The 20,854-nt window shown below is 40.7% G+C and overlaps 1 protein-coding gene across 2 annotated transcripts in view; it reads right to left on the bottom strand.

Annotated features, from left to right (window-relative positions):
• Positions 1 to 20,854, bottom strand: part of SPATS2L (spermatogenesis associated serine rich 2 like) — a 226,670-nt gene that overhangs the window by 183,587 nt on the left and 22,229 nt on the right. Inside the window, exon 2 of one of the 2 annotated variants that reach the window (XM_006152991.3) lies at positions 12,784 to 12,833. The gene's annotated coding sequence lies outside the window, so the exon portion shown is untranslated. The remainder of the gene's footprint in view (positions 1 to 12,783; positions 12,834 to 20,854) is intronic. The other variant, XM_014589532.2, reaches the window with a different exon arrangement.

Genomic DNA, 20,854 nt, shown 5'->3' with positions numbered 1-20,854 from the left:
GTGTGTGCGCTTGCCAGACAGACAGAGAGACAGAGAGACAGAAAGCGAGAAATCACCCCCCAGGGGGATGGCCATGCCGCAATCCCTTCTCCATTCTCCTCTCGGAATCTTGGGCACACACGCACACGAACCCAGCATGAGTTTTAAGCCACAGGGTCCGGGACGCGAACTGCGGTCGACTACATGGGAGTCCAGCGACATAGCCATTAGGCTAACTGCTGGTCCCCTGTATTCCTTTTTTTTAAAAAGAAGTTTATTTATTTGTGATAGATAGGGATGCATGTGCCCAAGAGAGAGCGAGAGAGAGAGGATGTGAGGCACCCTTGTCAGGGTCTCATATACTTGGATCTTCTTCCCCCAGTCCACTAGCTTGTGAGGATTCTGGGCACACATGTGCACACTTGGTGTGTTTTAGGTCAACCAGACTGGGGATCCGAACCCTGGGTCAGCCATCTGGCTTTCAGGAATGCAGTTCAGTATGCTACTGACTGTTTCTCCAAGGCTGGGCCCACTTACAAACATTCTTAAAGACCTTCTTAAGAGTTATTCTCATACAGCATTATTACAGTGCTCGGATTTCATCTGTCGGCTAGAAAACCTTCATCCAAGCTATGCTCCCAACTAAATGCCACAACCGTTGTGCAGTCTGACATTGCAATGAAGTGCTAAAAATGACATCTGAAGTCAACTCAAAAGCAACGAGCACCTGTAAGACTAAAGAGAGGAAGTGGAATGTGTGATCAGACCACACATTTTCTTTGAAAATTTATATTTATTCATTTATATGCCACCTGATTCCCACAAAGGACCTACCGCAGCTTTTCCTTTTAAATGTGTTTTCTGAATCAGACATGTTCACATCATTGAGACTGCCAACTTCTTTTCTAACATAAGGATATTCTTCTATCATAACTGCTTGCTATATTTGGAGAATGAATGGCAAGAGCATTGTTCTTATCCAGAAAAGAGGACAAAAATACTCATTCTGATCATAAACCCGGCTTGGAAGATCCCTCCTATACAGGGTGACCCTGGTATGAAATACTAGTTGAATAAAAAACCAATAAGAACTTGCTTTTTAGGATGCGTAAAAGCTCCAAAGAATCACAGAAACCAAGAAACCCCAACATCCTGACTGGGTTGTGCATTATGAGAAGTGAAGAACTGTACCCCCAAAACATGGAGGATCCTCGGAGCAGGGAAGGCAGGCCCCCCAACTAGGGAAAGGCGGAGAGCTATTCTCTCCTACAAACAGCCACAGGAAACCCCCAGGCTCCTGTTTGGCTTGCCTTCTCAGTGTTTTCTTCTTCCTTCCCAGATCCTCTTACCCCTTTCCAGACCCAGCACTGCCCATCAGACCTCTCTGTGGCCCTGGCGCTGCTCTCCTGTCCTCTACTTGGAAGCATGTTTTTGGGTTTTGTTTTCCTCCTCTCTTCCATTGACCAAAGGTGTGACCTGTTCCAGGGCTTCATGCCAACAGTAAGAGACAAGGTCCTAGGTCTAGTGTTACACCCTGAAGGATAATAAATGACAAATCCGTGGCGTGTGGTGAATGGAAACTTGGAAAGAAATGTATTTTGCATGATATAGAAAAAAACGTTTGGTGCGTTTAGTGCTATATTATTGGGAAATTGGGGCTCAAGGGAAAGAATGACAATGAACTTACTTGGCGTTATTACAAGTATAACGTTGAGTGTTGCCTATGCTCTGAACACTTCCCAATGTCTTTACTGAAGGGGGAAGGGCCATTTTCATTCTGAAAAAGATTTTCTGTGATTGCAAGGCAGTGAAGAAAAACAGTTTCTCATGACCAAACTCACCAATAAAATTCACTTAATTAGGGGCCAGCAGTTGGCATAATGGCTATGTTGCTGAACTCCCACGTAGCTGACTGCGGTTCGAGTCCTGGGCCTGGTAGCTTAAACTCACGCCGGGTGCGTGTGCATGTGTGCCCAAGGTCCAGAGAGGAGAATGGAGGAGAAGGGATTGCAGCATGGCCATCCCCTCCAGAGGGTGATTTCTCGCTTTCTGTCTCTCTGCCTTTCTGGTGAGTGCATGCGCCCTACAGCAAAAACCTCTCAAAAATTAAAAAAAAAATCACTTAATTAATAGAAAACACCATGACCCTATTTGGCCCAGACTTAAACTTTAAGCACTTTGCGATTTATTGAGCCCTTTCAAATGATTTTATTTGATCCTTACAATTTAGTAAGGTAGGTGTTTCTAGGCCCATTTCAGAGATGAGGAAACTTAGGCTCCCGGATGTTACCAGAAACACTCGAGTCATTTAGGTGGTTTTGTTCCCTGGTTAAGAACATGGGTGCTGAAATCAGACTGCCTAGGTTTAAATGCCAGATTTTAACTGTGTGACCTTGGGCAAGTTACTTAACTCCACTATGCCATCCTGTCTACCTCCATAAAACACTACAACCTGGACTCATGGCGTTAATGCATTAAATCAGTTAGAGAACTAAGTCAGTCTGCCAGTGACACATAAGAGCACACAGTAAGCACTTAAGAAATGTTAGCAAGACTCAATTTCCAGAGCTAAGCATTTTAAAGCCATATGAAGTATCCTTAACAATTACATTCACATTTTTATCAGTAGAAAAATTAGCTGACTGTTTCTCAAAAGGAAAACTCGTGATAAAAAGAAATCTTGAATTGGACAGAAAGATCCAAAAAGGAAGAGCAAGGGCAAAAGTTCAAGTATGGCTTCTTAAAAGCACATCATTTATTTTTGTTTCCAGAAAAATACTACACACGACTTAAGTATTTTCAGTCATTTTAGAGCACAATGAAAGGTCAGGGTAAATGGAAGTAATATTTGCCTAACCCATGGTGACTGTCAGGGAGTCTGTTTCCCATGGCCTGGTCCTTGATCCAGACAATGCAACACTTCTCTGGAGGAGCACTCAGCAGAGAAAGGGCTGTGCCTCCCCCCCACCCCCATACCCACTCCATGTGAGCTTTCTCAGAAGAGTGGAGAACAAAGATGCAGCTGGCAACTCAGAGGAAGGTGGAAAGGAGCAACCTCACCCAGGAAAGAGGGTGGTGGAAAATCAGCAGAGGAATCTTACCAGAACCTATTTTCTTGGTTTTTGTTTCTAGTAGTAATAGGGAGGGAAAAATATAAGAGGCCGAAATGAAGATACTGTGGAGTTGTGGGGATACAGGGAATAAGAGAGAAACCGGCCAAGACATAAGGTTGGTAGAAAAAAACTGCAGGTGGCTGGAATAACCACAAAACAGGACCAGCAGTCATACGCACAGTGGTACGGCATCTGGATCCACAAAGGGAGGGTCCTGGGTTCTTGTCCCAGGATCTCACTGAGCACACATGTACCTGCCCAAGACTGGGAGTGGATCAGACTCCAAACACCTTATTGGGGTGCCTGCCACTCTGCTTCTCTCTGTCTTTCTCTCATGAAAGAAAAGAATAAACTTGAAAACAAAAAAAAGCAAAACAAGTTCCAGTCTCAAGATGATACCAAAACAGCAACAGTAGAGTGTCACAGCAGGAAGTTCTGGAAATACAGCATATATCAGAAGACCGTACAGAGACCAAGAACGTAAGACCGGGAATCAGCGATTTAGTAGTCCTTTTCTAGTGCAGGTGAGGGACTTGGGAGACAGCCATGAGGGACCTTATTTTTTGGGAAGGGGTCGCCATTTAGTGTGTGCACTCGCCAGAGAGAGAGACGGAGAGGGAGGGAAAGTGAGAAATCACCCACTAATGGGGGATGGCACACTGCAATCCCTTTTCCATTATTCTCTAGGAATTTGGGGTATGCAAGCACATGCACCCAGTGATTTTCAGGCCACTGGGTCTAGGACTCAGATTGTCAACCATGTGAAAATCCAGCTCCTTAACCTGCCACGCCACCTGCTGGCCTCAATTCCACATGATACTCCGACAACACATTCTTCACATTATTTCTAAAGTCCCTAAGAACTGACATTGTATGCTTACAAACATGTCTTTTTAATTTATAAATACTATTCACAGAACTTTATTTATGAAGATTATACATAAGAAGTAAATGCTGGGCTTTAGGCACTGAATCTACTCTAAAATATCTACTTCTTTTCTAGAATGACTAATTGAAAATAATTTATGTTAACTAAACCTGGTGTAAACACTGTGATACTCTGCATAGACTATTAAACACATCTCATTAAGAAGGTTCTATATTTCCAAAACCTCCAGCCTTCTAAGAGGGTAGTATAGATGAATAATTATTCTATAAAGAAAGGTATTGAAGGATATCCCTTGAGAGTCTTTAAAAACAGCTCTTAAAAGCATAAACAGAAAGCTATAAGGTTATAAAAAAATAGGATAAAAAACAATCGTGGCCTATTTCCATAAAGAAGCATGGAAAAGAGCTAAAATTACTTCTAACGTGCTGAGTTAAAATGAACTGTTACTTCATTAGGCAAGTGTCTTATTTACTCCCTGCCCTATATACGATAATAACATGTGTTGGTGAATGTCAACAGTTCACATTAGCATTTTTTAATTTAGGGAAAAAGGGGAAATTGTAAACCCTAAAGAACAGTTTTCTGGCCGACATAGTTCAGCATGCCTGGAGGACGGTGTGTACTTTGTACCTAAATCTTTATTAATAGACGTTCTGTCCTTGAGATACAAAGATAACACTTCTGACCCACAGTCTGCAGAGAACCTGCTTTGAGGTTCTCTGTCCTTCCTTCTTTCCGCTTAGATGATAAATTTCTACTGCGCCATCCTGTTTCGGTCATTTGGTTTCCTATGTGACTGACTATACACACTAGGGAGACAGCTCTGACTTTGGGAAAGAAGATGCAACTTAGAGAAGAAATGAAGTGAAGTGATGAGGAGAGATATCCTTTGGCCAAGGCACTGGGCACTAATCAACTGACTGATGTATTAAAAACAAGGTTCTATAAGGTAGAAACCGAGGACTGGCAGGTGGCATCGGGGTTAAGGGCACTTGACTGCCACATGGCCGACCACGGTTCACATTCCAAACCCGGAGGCTTGCTTTCTCACTCTCCTACGCCCCGTCACCCCCTCCCCTTTCTGGTCAAATTAAAATAAATAAATAATAAATAAATAAATAAATTTAGATAAAATAATTCTTTTAAAAAGTAGAAATTAATATTGTTGATACAGTAAAAATTCTGCAAACTCAATTGCATTAAGAAAAGTTGTGATAAAATGAACCTTTTCATTGGATATGCTAACTTCTGGAGTAAATTAAACCTTCCTTTTATACCCCTGGGTTTTCGTTGTTCCAGGTTTTGTTCTCTAAGCCTTAGTTTACATCATAACGCTTACTGTGTTTAGGTCCTTTGTGGCCCTTATTATAGTAATAATAGTAACCATAGTTACACTATATGCTATGGTACAGTATAGTATACTATAGTAATAGCTATCACCATTGTTTTTATTTACTCAGTTACTTTCTCTTCATTGTCTGGTTTCCCAACTAGAACATACACTCCATGTATTCAAAGAGAGCAATCTACTAAAATGAGCTGCTGATTCCTTGACTGGAGTTAATCTGGTTCAGAGTATATCTGGCCCAATAAATTAACAACCAATATATAGATCACAGAAAGATCTACTTCTATTTATTTGTTGATTAAATAATACTAATTGAACATCTCTTACATACTAAGCAATGAGTGTAGCTCTGGGAATACCAATGAACAAACTAGAACTTACACTCACACAGTACGTGGTCTATTGTGGATCTAGCTGAGTGTATCATGTACTATCTTACTAAATCTGAGTTGACCACAAAGAAAGAAGAAAACAGGCCATTGGCTTGTTAATCAGAAAGCAAGCTTTTAGAGAACAAAGCCACATCTCTCCTACTTGTTTATTTCATCTCCCTAACTCTTTACTGTTCTGGGTAAGCCATACGTGCCTCTTAAGTGCTGCCAGAGCCCTCTTCAAACTCTTTTCAGAAGGTTTTGCAGAAGTCTTATAAACAGTTTTGCTATCCGAAAAAGGTTAATGCTCAGGTACCCCCTTGAAAGAAAAGGAAAATTCCTTTGAGAATTTTTTCTCAGTACCAAGGAATGCAATTAGGCCCATACTTGGCACTCTGACAGTTCCCACAGCCAAGAAATTTCAGGGTTAGAAGAACAAAGCTACCACGATGCTTTTGCTGTTGACTACAGCTGGCCCAAAGTTCAAGGGTTAAAGTCTGCGAATGTTTTACCCCTTTATTTTCATTTCCCACATAAGCAACTTCCAAATACCAAAGCTTAGAGGACCTAGAATACAAAATCCTTCCCATTACTTTACTGAGAAATTATGGATGCTGTGATTTATTGCTAATGCTGTTCTTTCAAAGCTTTACTCAAGACACCTGCAAACCTTCGGATAACAGCTGCAGATAGAAGTTTAACATCTCACAGGTCAGCATTTAAAATCTGAGGAATAATAAATCATCCTCGGGACCAGTGTGAGGCACTGGGTTGACAAAGCATCGAGAGTTGGTGAAAAAGCATGAACTGGAGATTACATTATAACTCAGCACTTTGGAAGATGGAGGCTAAGTAAATAATGATCGCTACTACCATATCTATTTCCTCAGCAATACGTTTTCTCTAAGGAAGAAATATTCTTTTTACAGAAATGATGAACAATATAGAATTTGGTTATTTCATATGTATATGTGCTTCAGAAACAAACAAAAATAATTGGCGCTCTTTATAGCTTTTTAATGAATAAACCAAATACACTGACTATTTGAACTCGTCAGGAGCAATATTTGAAAGCCAGGTTTAACCTGTTTTGCAAGATAGTCATTGATTTTTCAGACATGTGAACATTTTCATTATTTCCATTCTTGAAATATTACAAGTAATTGCATGAGCCCTGGCAGGACAACTGCTGTATATCAGATAGACATTCGGTGTGAGGAACAGCTGTATCCATCTGCTCAGGAATGGCTATGATACATTCAAATATACTCCAATAGGTTCACAAGAGAAAAAAAATTAAGATCCTTTCATGGTATGATGCCTTGACTGTGGTATGCAGACTGTTCTAAACATCTTAACTATTAGCAATAAGTAGCCTTTGAAGTACATGACAGTGATATCCGAGGTCTTTTCATCACACATATTTTGAGTACGTATCCCCAAAATACGTTTGGTTGTTTACAACCCATATACATGTATTATTCTACTAACATGTTACATATCTTATAAAACATGAACAAAAATAGAAAAGCAGCAGGACAGAAATAATGTTAATCGTGGTATCTGAAGGGAAAAGCACAAAGGGAAAGGTTCATGATTAACCATGGTGGATGCAAATCCATATATCTTCCAGATAATTTAGCTTATTGGTGACAGCTTCTTGCCGGATCTGATTCAATGGTCACTGCCACTACCTCATAACCAGGATGAGAGAGTTCATGAAAAGTTTTGTTATTTTTCTGTTGCAATACTAAAATTATCTCCCATTTGTGGTACGTCTTGGCAGAATCTTTTAATTTTGCAGTTTGTGCTTGTTACAGTTGAAAAAAAGTTACAAATCCAGTTAACCAGGTACAAGGTATCTCACAAGAAAATCAAGTCAGATGAAGCAGTGGGAAACTCAGTGAGAATCCCTCAAGCTGAGCCATTCTTTCCTCAGGAGACCTCTCCTCCTTTCCAGGGATAACCTGACCACCCACAGGACTCAGGGACTGGATTACGATGTCAAAACAGTCACCATCAGTTAAAATGTCGCATAAGGATAACAATGAATGCAAATGCAAGTTCTAATCAATTTCTTTTCCCAGCCAAAGGAATGTCCTCAAGGGCATACCCTACTTTGGTAAATGGCTGGCCATGCAGTGAATCAGCAGTTTACTTTTTTATCCCCCCCTCAAAGTTCATTTTTTTTCTTTCTCCCATGAAAGAGAAACAGAAAACGAGGGAGACAGAGAGAAAAAAAACAAGCACCCTCAACATGTTGAGATCTCATGCCGAGATCCCTCCCCTCCTTACCACAAGTCTTTCAGCCAATAAAAATCATGGGTATACATGTGCACCTGGTGAACCGAATCCCAGCCTCCCCTATGGCTTCACCATAGTAGAACACTGCGTTACTGCCGTGCCTGTGGCTGGGCCCTAGGAAGCAGTTTACTTTCAAGCACCAGTCACAACCATAGGAATCACTAGGCCTACAGCTATGTAAGACAGGGACAAACCAAGCCAGGCCAAAAGTCAGTTATTTCATCTGTTTTTCTTTTAAGCTTTCAAAATCATGGACAACAGTCAAGAAACAGAAAAGTAGATTTAAAAAAAAAAATTGCATTTGGCTGTATGCTATTCGTATGTCATTACTAACCCAGTCTAATGGCTGGGCCCTAGGAAGCAGTTTACTTTCAAGCACCAGTCACAACCATAGGAATCACTAGGCCTACAGCTATGTAAGACAGGGACAAACCAAGCCAGGCCAAAAGTCAGTTATTTCATCTGTTTTTCTTTTAAGCTTTCAAAATCATGGACAACAGTCAAGAAACAGAAAAGTAGATTTAAAAAAAAAAAATTGCATTTGGCTGTATGCTATTCGTATGTCATTACTAACCCAGTCTAAAACACGGAATATTGCAGAGTACCCACATACCCCCAGAAGCCTTCCAGGTTCTTTCCCCTCCTTCTCTTAGAGGTAACCACTATTCAGATACCTGGTTGTTACACTGGTAAGTTTCCTGTTTATACACATCTTAGCAACAGAGTTTAGTTTTGTCTGTTTTTATACCTTACATAAATGGATTAGGATTACTAAGTGTCCTTCTGTATTTCTTTCTCTCAGCAGTATGTCTGCAGGATACATGCATATTATTCTGTATAGCTCTAGTTCATTTTCCTCATTGCTGTATAATATTTCAACATGATTATACTACAATTTATTCATCCATTCTACTGATAGAGAACATTTTACACATAGAAATAGATACCTACTTACATATATTAAAACACACACATGAGAGAGAGAGAGAGAGAGGGAGAGAGGAGCTAAACTCAGCTTTAAAAAGAACTTAAGGAAAGTAATTTCATTGCATCTCTTGGCAATCAATTTTAATGTTAACTAATTCTTATGCAGCCATGAGGAAAATTCATTAAATTTCTAGATCTTTCCATAAACTTTTACTCATATTCACCAAATCTAAACTATTATATTAAATGTATTTTACTCTGTTAAAAATTAGGTTAAAACTTTTTTGTAGTTTCACCAGAGGGTGTATGCACTCACCAGAAACAGAGAGAGAAAGAGGAAAAACAGAAATTAGTTACACAGCAATCCTTTTCCCTCCATTTTGGGATTTGAGACATTGATGTACACACACCTGGTATGTTTTTCAAGCTACTGGGTCCAGGACCCTACCCATGTGGTTGGCCATATGGTATCCAACTATCTTAACCACCACACTAGCAGTTGGCCCAATTTGGAAATTTCTAATAAATGTATTGAAGTTGATTCTCTCAAATCTCTCTCTCTCTCTTTTATTCATACACACACACACACACTTTTTTTTTTTTGAGAGGTTTTTGCTATAGGGCGCGTGCACTTGCCATACAGACAGAGGCAGACAGAGAGATAGCGAGAAACCCCCCCCCAGGGGGGATGGCCACACTGCAATCCCTTCTCCTCCATTCTCCTCTCAGGATATTGAGCACATACGCACACGTGCCCAACGTTGAGTTTAAGCCACCAGGTCTGGGACTTGAACGATGGTTGACTACATGGGAGTTCAGTGACATAGTCATTACGCTAACTGCTGGTCCCTACACACACACTTTTTAAAAAAGGTTTTTGCCTTAAGTGTGTGCCTGTGGGGAGTGGGGACAGGAGGGAGAGAGAGACAGAGACTGAGACAGTGGGAGGGAAAGTGAGAAATCACTCCCCCGGCCTCCCCAGGGACAATGGCCATGCCACAATCACTTCTCCTCAATTCTCCTTCCAAGATCTTGGATGCACACTCTTGGTTTGATTTTTCAAGCGACCAGGTCCAGGACTCAAACCGTAGTCAGTCGTGGGGGAGTCCAGCAACATAACCACTACGCCACCTGCTGCCCCCCATGCATTATTTTTAACATATACTAATTACATGTTTCCTTTTTAAGAGGACCAATATTGTGTATACTGAGAGAAAAAATATTCAAATTTTAAAGCAGTCTTGCACCAAAAGGATTGTGTGTTAACACTGATCTGTCCTGGGAAGCCAAAAATGTTAATTCTGTAGCCAAACTAGGGAGTATAAGTACAAATAATAGAGATTAACTCCAAATTTAGAGTCACCCATGTTTACATTGCTATCGTGAGTGTTCTCCAAATAGAGTGCAGAAACAGGACATAGATAACAGTAGGTAGCACCAGCAAAATCTGCTTATCGGTCTGCTAGTGTCTTAGTGATAACAAACATACTTAACATTTGTTACCGTGCCAGGCACTTTCCACATATAAACTCACATATGCAATACTCTACATACATTCGTCTGTTTTATTCTCAGAACCTGACAAAATTGGTATGGTTACTTTTTCCATTCTACAAGAAGAAACTTAGGGACAGAGAGAGGAAGTAACTTGACCAGTGTCCCAGGAGCTGAGAGGGGATTCAAAACTACGCCTCCTAAAGTCTTAATCTAAATCCCACTCTACTTCCTTGCAAAATGTTAGTGTTGGCATTGTTTTTATTACTTTGATAACAACAAGAATAGCTCCTTAAGGTTCAGAGGAAAATTTGCAAACAATGGGGGGGAAGCTACACACATTTGTTCTGATTTATGAAAAATTTGTGAAAATGACTGTAACCAAGCAACTCTTTAATTTTGGGCGAACTAATTAAGAAATGAATTAAGGGATTCAATGGATACCCAAATTAGTCATTAGGGCTACGAGATCTAGAGTTCTGGTCTAAATCCAGCTTTGGCACTTGCATCCAAAATAAACATGACCAGATAAGTACCGCAGTTCACAATTAAAATGGATTTCTATGGCTTATGCGTCCACATGGGACAGGCTTCTTCCTAATTGAATTCGGACACCTCTTCAGTTATTGTGGGTTGCCTTTACCATCTTCCTAGTCTATTGTAACTGCTGGCAATAGGATTATGTGGAAGGGAGAAATCACTTCAATCAGTGATGTCTGCAGTCAACGCATACAGAGATAAAAGGAGAGCCTTTGAGCTGTAATTAGGAAATTCCTTCAGTGTGCTCATGTGGCATATGTTTTAGGCTACTACCAACCGGCAAGACCCGTTACGGAAGGGATGTCTAATGTCACTGTTCTAGGATAAGCAGCCAGTAAAAGGAGTGTTCCAACATGCGATTAGAGTAATCTTTTGGAGGCCCAAACATTCCCGCTTTCCACCTCTAATATGATTAGTGACAGACAGCTGGAGGCATCTCATCCTCCTGACAAAAATATGATCAGAATTGTTTTCAATTGGTACATCTTTCCATCAAGCTGTTGCCTTCCAGCAGAATAATCAGAGTTTCTGATTATTTGGTATACGTTCCAAGAAAACAGGAATTGATTGTGCCCTTGCTTGTCTGATGGAGAGAAGGCTGCCAGAATCTACATTGTAACTCTTTAGTTGCCCAACCAAAAGAAAAACTATGCACTGTGAGTGTGTGTGTGTGTGTGTGTGTGTGTGTGTGTGTGTGTGCCTGTGTGGCCATCAGTGTGCATCCACGTGTACGGAGACAGGAAACAAACCAGTTGTTTCCATAACAATTTTCATTGAACAACTAAAAACAAAGTGTTTTCATGGTAATTCAGGTATGAGAAGTACAATATTCTATTCTATTCATGGACAACAACCAACTCCCACCAATGTTAATGATGATTCTTTTCAAAAAGTTAGTCACCTTACTACTAAAGTTACAGACTTACAGAAAAACAATAAAGTTTAGATAAAATGTTAATGGAAATACCCAGAAGGCGATAAAACCTCATTAATTTGGACTACCTGAATTCAAAGTTGTGATCATCTGACAGGGTCTGGACCAAGGATGACCTTTTCACAAGGAATATGTGGCTTGTTGAGCAAATTAACTCCAACAAGACTGTTTGGGGAGGGACGGGAAATAAAAATACTTTGCAAAAAGCATGAATCTAAAACAACAGCACGCTGTCCAGCAAAAACTTCTGACAAACCCATTCGAATATCCGTAACTGGTAACAATAATCATTACCACTATAGAATGCCAACATCTTGTAAGTTTACTTTATATACAATGAGCTTGAAACATCCATTAACTCAGCAAGATGGGTATAATTATCTCCACCTTAGAGAAGAAGAAACTGTGGCTCAGAGGGATGTGACCTCTGAAAACTGCAGTTACTAGGCAGAAATAATAGGAGGCCAAACCAGGCAGTCTGGATCAGAAGACCAGGTTCTTCTACTTCATTCAATGCTGATTGTGCACTGCTGACTCCAAGTTAGACTTCTAGGTTCACAGAAGCACATTGTTCACTAGGAACAATGACAACAGCAGCAAAAATGGCTATATCATTACAAGGAGGGAAAGTCAGGCAGTCTGGCTCCAGAGCCTGCCACTCTTAACCATAGTTGTTTTCTAAATCAGAAACATGCCTATAAAAAGATATATCCCTCTTTTTTTGGCACTTCAAAGTGTTTTGCATGCAGGCATAAGACCCCAAGATATGGTTGAGGCCTCTATAGGTTGTGACAGAGTCACCAGGAGCCAGCTGCAGGTGCAGGGACTACTGTCTATGCAGGAAGAAAGAGGTCATGGAGAAGGGAAGCACCACCTCTACTTACCTGGGTATCCACAGAGATGTTCCTGAAAGCAACCTGGGTCCTGGACTGTTCTAGAAAAAACGGAAATTTGGGAGGTCAGTCAGGTCTCATATCAGCAGCCATGCCATCCATTCCTCATCACAACTACACCCAAGTGCAGGATCTGGAACCAGGTACAGAGGGAACCAGACCTCACCCACAATTTAACAGCTATGTATCCTTGGGTTGGTTGAGAAGCATTTCAGTGTCTCAGTTTACACAACTGTAAAATGGGGATGACAGTACCTTCTTCACAAAGATGCTGACTGGATGATACATAACACTTTCTTTTGGGGAGGGAGGTTTTTGCTATAGAGTGCATGTGCTCACCAGAAAGACAGAGAGAGAGAGAGAGACAGAAAGCGAGAAATCACCTCCCTGAGGGGATGGCCACACCACAATCCCTTTTCCTCCATTCTCCTCTTGGGATCTTGGGCACGCACACACATGTGCCGGCTTGAGGTTAAGCCACCGGGTCTGGGACTAGAACCGCAGTTGCCTACGTAGGAATCCAGCGACATAGCCATTACACCAACTTCTGGTCCCCAGTACTCTGTTGAGCACTGAAATGGGATTCATGTGGTCTAGTTACTGATCCCACAGAGTCAGAAGATGACCTCCGTGAATCAATAGGACAGCAGTGAGGGAGGCACTGGGAAGAATGGGAACAGGGCCTCAGGAATGGGATGCTGTGCTAGGTTTGGAAACCAATTCTCTCGGGGACTTTTCCAAGTCAGATGATCTCTCTAGATTTCATCTTTAAATGAGAAGATTGATCCAGAGGCTCTTAAGCACGAGATTCTAATCTACAACTCTGAATTTCTTTGAATCAGTCTTCTTCTCCCAGCGGTCCACTTTGGAAAGCCTATATTATAACCCTTCATTTATCTAACAGACATTGAACGTATTGTCAAGCACTGTGAATGGTGCCAGGGATAACACCGGACACAGCCTATACTTTGTAGCTAGCTCTATAAGCCTGATGAACTCATATGAAATCTTACAATTAAAGGACAGGACAGAATGTAGCTCTAAAGACAACTGCACAAACCCAGTCTGTCCCAATCTGAACCCTGGGAGTAGTCCCAAAGAATTCTGCAACCATTCAGAAATCTAGGGTCTCAGTGTTGTAGGTACCCGCCAGGCCGAGATGAGTGGGATGCCATGCTCAGCTGATGGGACGGATAAGAAGGTCTGTGAATAATCATGCAGAAACCAGACCACCAGTGAGATGTTCAGGCTGGAAGTTAGGTTTGTTTTCTAGTCATAGTGCTGTATGCAACAAACTGAAGAGATGAGAACCAAGCTGATACTTAACTACTTGATGATCTTGACTTTGGTAAGCACACTGATGGCCACTAAAACAATTAAAGTTTCTTTCTCCATGAGACAGAGAGAAAGACAGAGAGAAAGGCAACCCCAACGAGGTCTTTCATGCCACAATCTAACTCCAGCTTCATTTGGCCCCAGGTCATGGTCACACACATGCCCAGTGTGTTCAGGAAGGTGTCCAAAAATGAACCTGGAACCTTCCCCTGCGAGTCAGCCTTCAGAGCACCGTTGCTGCTGTGCACTGTCCACCCCTAATGGCCAATTCTGATAGTAATTTTTCCTCTCCTTCTGTGTGTGCACACACCTGCCTCTGCAAAAAAACATTCACTGTTTTGCAAAATGCTACTGACTTTATTTAAAGATGACTTTATTACATTTAGATACATTTGCTTTTATGAAAATTCCTTGGAGGGAGATAATTCAGTGAGCCTATTACTTTGGTTAAAAATAAATTGATTTTTTAAAAATGTTTTTCAAACTTTTGACCAAAACAATTTCTGATTTCCTTTATGCACCACCAATGGAAAACATTGCTATGTTGACAAAGGAATAAATAATATGAGTTGTCAAATGAGATAGTAAACACTTACAGATTTAATTTTTAATAGAGACTTTTGAACACACCCCAAAATATCCATCAATCGTTGACATGGGAAAAAACAGCATTTTAGTAAATTCCATCCCCAGCATACTAGACGTCAGCACAAGATATTTATGTTTCTTAGAGGAGATGATGGTGATTTTTACATGCTGGTTAAATATTTGCAAGATATGATTTCAGAAGGCACAATCTGCTCAAACATGTTATGCATTATTTTGACAGGTATTCAGCTAATAGATGGCTATCTTTGTTATGTCTCTACCTAAGCACCTGCACATGGTAGTCTATAGATGATTTAGTCCCAAAACTGTCTCTGAAAGGGATTCCAAAAATGTTTTAAGCAGTGGCAACACGGTTGAGGTATATGCATAAACTTCAAAGATGACAACTTTGAAGAACACTACTCATTTGGATACATAAAGAATAGCTTTCTTAGCTTGGAAAGAAAAAAGTGGAAATTCTAATAGTGATTATCTCCGGTGTAAATGATTATAGGCAATTTTTTTCTTCTTTATAATTTTCTCTGTTTTCCAAACTTTCTATGAGTATGCTTTACTTTACCAATTTGGAAAAAAAAAGGTTTGTTCAATCTCACAATATAGTATAGAAAACAACCTAGTGCAGGAAGCAGCAGATGGTGTAATGGTTATGTTGCTGGACTCCCACGTGGTCAACCATGGTTCGAGTCCCGGGATCTAGCAACTTAAAACTCATACCAGGCGCTTGTGCGTGCATGCCCAAAATCCCGAGAGGAGAATGGAAGAGAAGGGACTGCAGCACGGCCATCCCCCCCTGGGGGGTGATTTCTTGCTTTCTATCTCTCTCTGTCTATTTCCAGCGAGCACATACACCCTATGGCAAAAATCTCTCTAAAAACAAACACACACACAAACAAACAAAAACAGCTTAGTACAGTATTCGCTGACCTAAGCAGAGAGCACAGGGAAGATGAGTTAGGCTTTTCTGATAACAAACAGTACATGGATCTGCTGGTATTTATAAACTGATGCTTCCAACCATTTGTTCATGGAAATACTATAAATTTATTTTTTCAAATTTGCATTTCTCTTTTATAACATACATGGCCAACAAGGTCCTGACATAGGAATCAAAAATAAATTCTTGGAATTTGTGACCGTAAAAACAAGATAAATCACACACAATTCCTCATAAAGAAACTAATTTGGTAATGTTACCCCAAAAATAAAGGACATATTCAATTAATCATGTCTTTATTTCAGAAAAGAGGTATTAAGCATTGAACTCAGGTCATAAGTTTATTTACAAACTTAACTAGTATGCTATCTGTTTAAGAGTTTAATCCATTTTTCAGAGATTGTGACTGCATCTCTTAAAATGTTCTTTATATCTATTAAATGGATGAATTAAAACATCTTTATTTCTTAAGTAGTTGGTGTCTCACTATAAAGGTGCAGCAAATCCAGATCTAAAGCACAAACTCATCATAATGAGTAACCACCACTTGCTTTCCACTGAAAATGGCAGATTCTTCCCCGGGCCTTCCTCATGGTGGCTCCTATGGAGGTCATTAACCTCCGGATGCTCTGTCCCAGCATGGCACTGCTGGGAGCTCTGCAAGACGCGCAGAGTCCAAAGACAGGAGATATGGCCACACTGCAACAACCCCTTCCTTTCTCATGACCTAGTTCTCAATATTGTGAATTTACAACAGGTAACTTTTAGACATCTTCGAACAGTTAAAAGTGGGAAAAGAATAAGTAGAAATGAGCTTTCCGCTACAATTATTGGATTCCTATAGCCAGAGACTCTAGGGCTCACCTGTACCTGCTGCTGTGTGTACCTGTATGAGCTGAGAAACCCTCTAGTTGGGACCTGAGTTCAGAGAAGGGTTAAAAGCGCCCATCTGAGGTCAGAGAAAGAAACCACAGCTATCGTAATCAAGATCTTTTCTACGTTGGCATTCCTTATGATTAAAGTGAGAAAATATATCATGGGATTGCTTAAATGAGGGGTAAGGAACATGATTATAGATTCTCTAGTTTTCCTTTTTTTATGGAAGCTATGTTGATATTTTTATCCTATTCATCCGAAGGTAGTTTAATCAGTTAGGTTTATGATAAAATACATGTACTCAACAGAAAACGGCTATTGGGGATATGTTGCCCTTGGATGTATGATGCTGTACCTTGACTACAGCAAGAAATATTGATTTAACTGGCTTTAATATCAAGTCAGGTATTTGTTGACACGTGGAAATGAAAAATATCAAAACCATGAAAAGCTTGATATATAGGTCAAATCTCATTTCAGCACACTCCAAGGGATTGTCCAAGTCTTCTGCTGTATTGGAATTGTGTTCCACTGATGCTTGCCCAGATCACTGATAACAGGATTTTCATTTTCATGGGATTTGCTACATAATAAATGAATATGGGTATAGATCTTTAGGTAGTACAATTTATTGCAGAAAGTACGGCAGAAAATACAACCATTACATACTTAGCCTTTCCCTTCTCTCAACTCTGGAGGTGCATCTCGCTTTCTAACTAAAACATCCGTCTTTCTTCCTTTTTAAGCCTGATTCCTTTGTTCCTCTCACCGTGCCCAGTGCAGAGTAAACACTTGAGAAGTAGTTGAAGAAACGAGTTGAATGAGCGGGTGCCTTGAAAGGAGGGAAATCCAGAACAGGCTCTTATGTAGAAGGAAAAATACAACTTAGAAATTGATTAAAAATGAGAATAGCAAGCAGGCTTACCAGCTTGCTTGCTCAGAGAGTCCTGGGACCAGTAGGCCCTAGGTTGGCTGCCCACCGTTACGTGGTCACAGAGTCTTGTCTAAACATTTAGCACTTAGCTCACACACTCCCATCTCAGGGAAATTCCTTGGAGACACTTCAATCAATTGCCTAAAACACTTTCATAAGAGTCCTACAGTATAGCTCAAGCAAAAGTGGCCAATAAACAAATCCTGTCCTCCTAAAAGACTGAGAAAAAGGGCCACCCACCATGTCTGTCTGGGAGGCACTACGAGACAGGGAGGTTAGCCCATAGCAGCCCAGGGAAAGGGAGCAAATGCAGCCGAGGGCTGGGATTTATCTCTTGGAGCCAGACCCAGGACCAGTTTCTGAGCCCTCACCTACAGAACCAGAACTGGGGAGGTGGTGCAGGGAGGGAAGATCAGGAAAGACTTCAAGGAGCTTACGTGGGTACTACCCAGTGTCAAAGTTCTTAATTTCTCATTCTCTTTACTTCTCCCATCCAGCAGCACAATTACTTTAATAATAAAAAATCTGTATAGCTTTCTACAATGTTGAAGTATTGTTCGAACTTACTGTCTTTTTCTTTGCGCCTTTTTAGTAAATGCTAAAATACGCATTAAATACTATACCAGTTTTACTTCTATTTTAGAACAACACAATAGATCTAAATGCCTGTTTAGATAAAGGTCATTGTTGTGTTCAAAGGAACCACCTATAAAAGCCAAAATTCCCCTCCCTCACATCAGAAGAATATGTCCTGGCAGTGACTCCAAGCCAGGCACGGGGGTTTCCAGGGCAGAGGAAAAGCCTGTACCATTATTATTGAATAAAGAATATGCAAAGAATTAGAAGGATCTGGCAAGGTTAATCCCGGGGCAGTATATTTTTACACATACAAAGGGTCTTCCAAAAGTTCACACAAAGTGTGTATTATAAAAAAAGCAAAGCATGGGTTTGAAAATACGGTGCATCAAAATAAGCTCATAATTTAATTACATCTTCCTCAAAGTTTTTGAAGTCCACTTGAATTTTATAAATATTTCCATCCTTCACTTGAAAATATCTTATTTTACTTTTTTTTTTTATTATTTAAGAGAGATTTTCTGGTATAGGGCATGTGTGCTCACTGGAGTGACAGAGAGAGAAAGAGAAACAGAAATGAAAGTTAATCCCCCAGGGGAATGGCCATGCAGCAATCCCTTCTCCTCCATTCTCCTCTTGGGAATTTGGGCACACATGCACACGCCCCCAGCTTGAGTTTTAAGCCGCCGGATCCAGGATTTGAACTGCATTCGACTACATGGGAGTCCAGCAACGTAACCACTACTCAATCTGCTGGTCCCCACTTGAAAATATTTTAAATAGTAAATCAGCTCCTCCCCAAGGGAGATGACTTGTGAATTAACCCAATGGTTTTCTTTTACTTTTCTTTCTTTTTTTCTTTTTGAGAGGATTTTGCTATAGGGTGCGAGCGCTCGCCAGAAAGACAGAGAGAGACAGAGAGACAGAAAACAAGAAATCACCCCCAGGGGTTCTGGCCACACCGCAATCCCTTCTCCTCCATTCTCCTCTCGGGATCTTGGGCACGCACACACACGCACCCAGCATGAGTTTAAGCCACTGGGTTCGGGACTCGAACCGTGGTCAAGTACATGGGAGTTCAGCGACATAGCCATTACACTAACTGCTGGTCCCAACCCAATGCTTTTCCTTTCTTTTTTTGCTATCTGTTTAAGAGTTTAATCCATTTTTCAGAGATTGTGACTGCATCTCTTAAAATGTTCTTTATATCTATTAAATGGATGAATTAAAACATCTTTATTTCTTAAGTAGTTGGTGTCTCACTATAAAGGTGCAGCAAATCCAGATCTAAAGCACAAACTCATCATAATGAGTAACCACCACTTGCTTTCCACTGAAAATGGCAGATTCTTCCCCGGGCCTTCCTCATGGTGGCTCCTATGGAGGTCATTAACCTCCGGATGCTCTGTCCCAGCATGGCACTGCTGGGAGCTCTGCAAGACGCGCAGAGTCCAAAGACAGGAGATATGGCCACACTGCAACAACCCCTTCCTTTCTCATGACCTAGTTCTCAATATTGTGAATTTACAACAGGTAACTTTTAGACATCTTCGAACAGTTAAAAGTGGGAAAAGAATAAGTAGAAATGAGCTTTCCGCTACAATTATTGGATTCCTATAGCCAGAGACTCTAGGGCTCACCTGTACCTGCTGCTGTGTGTACCTGTATGAGCTGAGAAACCCTCTAGTTGGGACCTGAGTTCAGAGAAGGGTTAAAAGCGCCCATCTGAGGTCAGAGAAAGAAACCACAGCTATCGTAATCAAGATCTTTTCTACGTTGGCATTCCTTATGATTAAAGTGAGAAAATATATCATGGGATTGCTTAAATGAGGGGTAAGGAACATGATTATAGATTCTCTAGTTTTCCTTTTTTTATGGAAGCTATGTTGATATTTTTATCCTATTCATCCGAAGGTAGTTTAATCAGTTAGGTTTATGATAAAATACATGTACTCAACAGAAAACGGCTATTGGGGATATGTTGCCCTTGGATGTATGATGCTGTACCTTGACTACAGCAAGAAATATTGATTTAACTGGCTTTAATATCAAGTCAGGTATTTGTTGACACGTGGAAATGAAAAATATCAAAACCATGAAAAGCTTGATATATAGGTCAAATCTCATTTCAGCACACTCCAAGGGATTGTCCAAGTCTTCTGCTGTATTGGAATTGTGTTCCACTGATGCTTGCCCAGATCACTGATAACAGGATTTTCATTTTCATGGGATTTGCTACATAATAAATGAATATGGGTATAGATCTTTAGGTAGTACAATTTATTGCAGAAAGTACGGCAGAAAATACAACCATTACATACTTAGCCTTTCCCTTCTCTCAACTCTGGAGGTGCATCTCGCTTTCTAACTAAAACATCCGTCTTTCTTCCTTTTTAAGCCTGATTCCTTTGTTCCTCTCACCGTGCCCAGTGCAGAGTAAACACTTGAGAAGTAGTTGAAGAAACGAGTTGAATGAGCGGGTGCCTTGAAAGGAGGGAAATCCAGAACAGGCTCTTATGTAGAAGGAAAAATACAACTTAGAAATTGATTAAAAATGAGAATAGCAAGCAGGCTTACCAGCTTGCTTGCTCAGAGAGTCCTGGGACCAGTAGGCCCTAGGTTGGCTGCCCACCATTACGTGGTCACAGAGTCTTGTCTAAACATTTAGCACTTAGCTCACACACTCCCATCTCAGGGAAATTCCTTGGAGACACTTCAATCAATTGCCTAAAACACTTTCATAAGAGTCCTACAGTATAGCTCAAGCAAAAGTGGCCAATAAACAAATCCTGTCCTCC

This window comes from Tupaia chinensis, unplaced genomic scaffold (assembly GCF_000334495.1).
Source record: "Tupaia chinensis unplaced genomic scaffold, TupChi_1.0 Scaffold000361_2, whole genome shotgun sequence".
NCBI lineage: Eukaryota > Metazoa > Chordata > Mammalia > Scandentia > Tupaiidae > Tupaia > Tupaia belangeri.
Note: the sequence above shows the minus strand (reverse complement) of the source record. Positions and strands in the feature narration are given on the sequence as shown.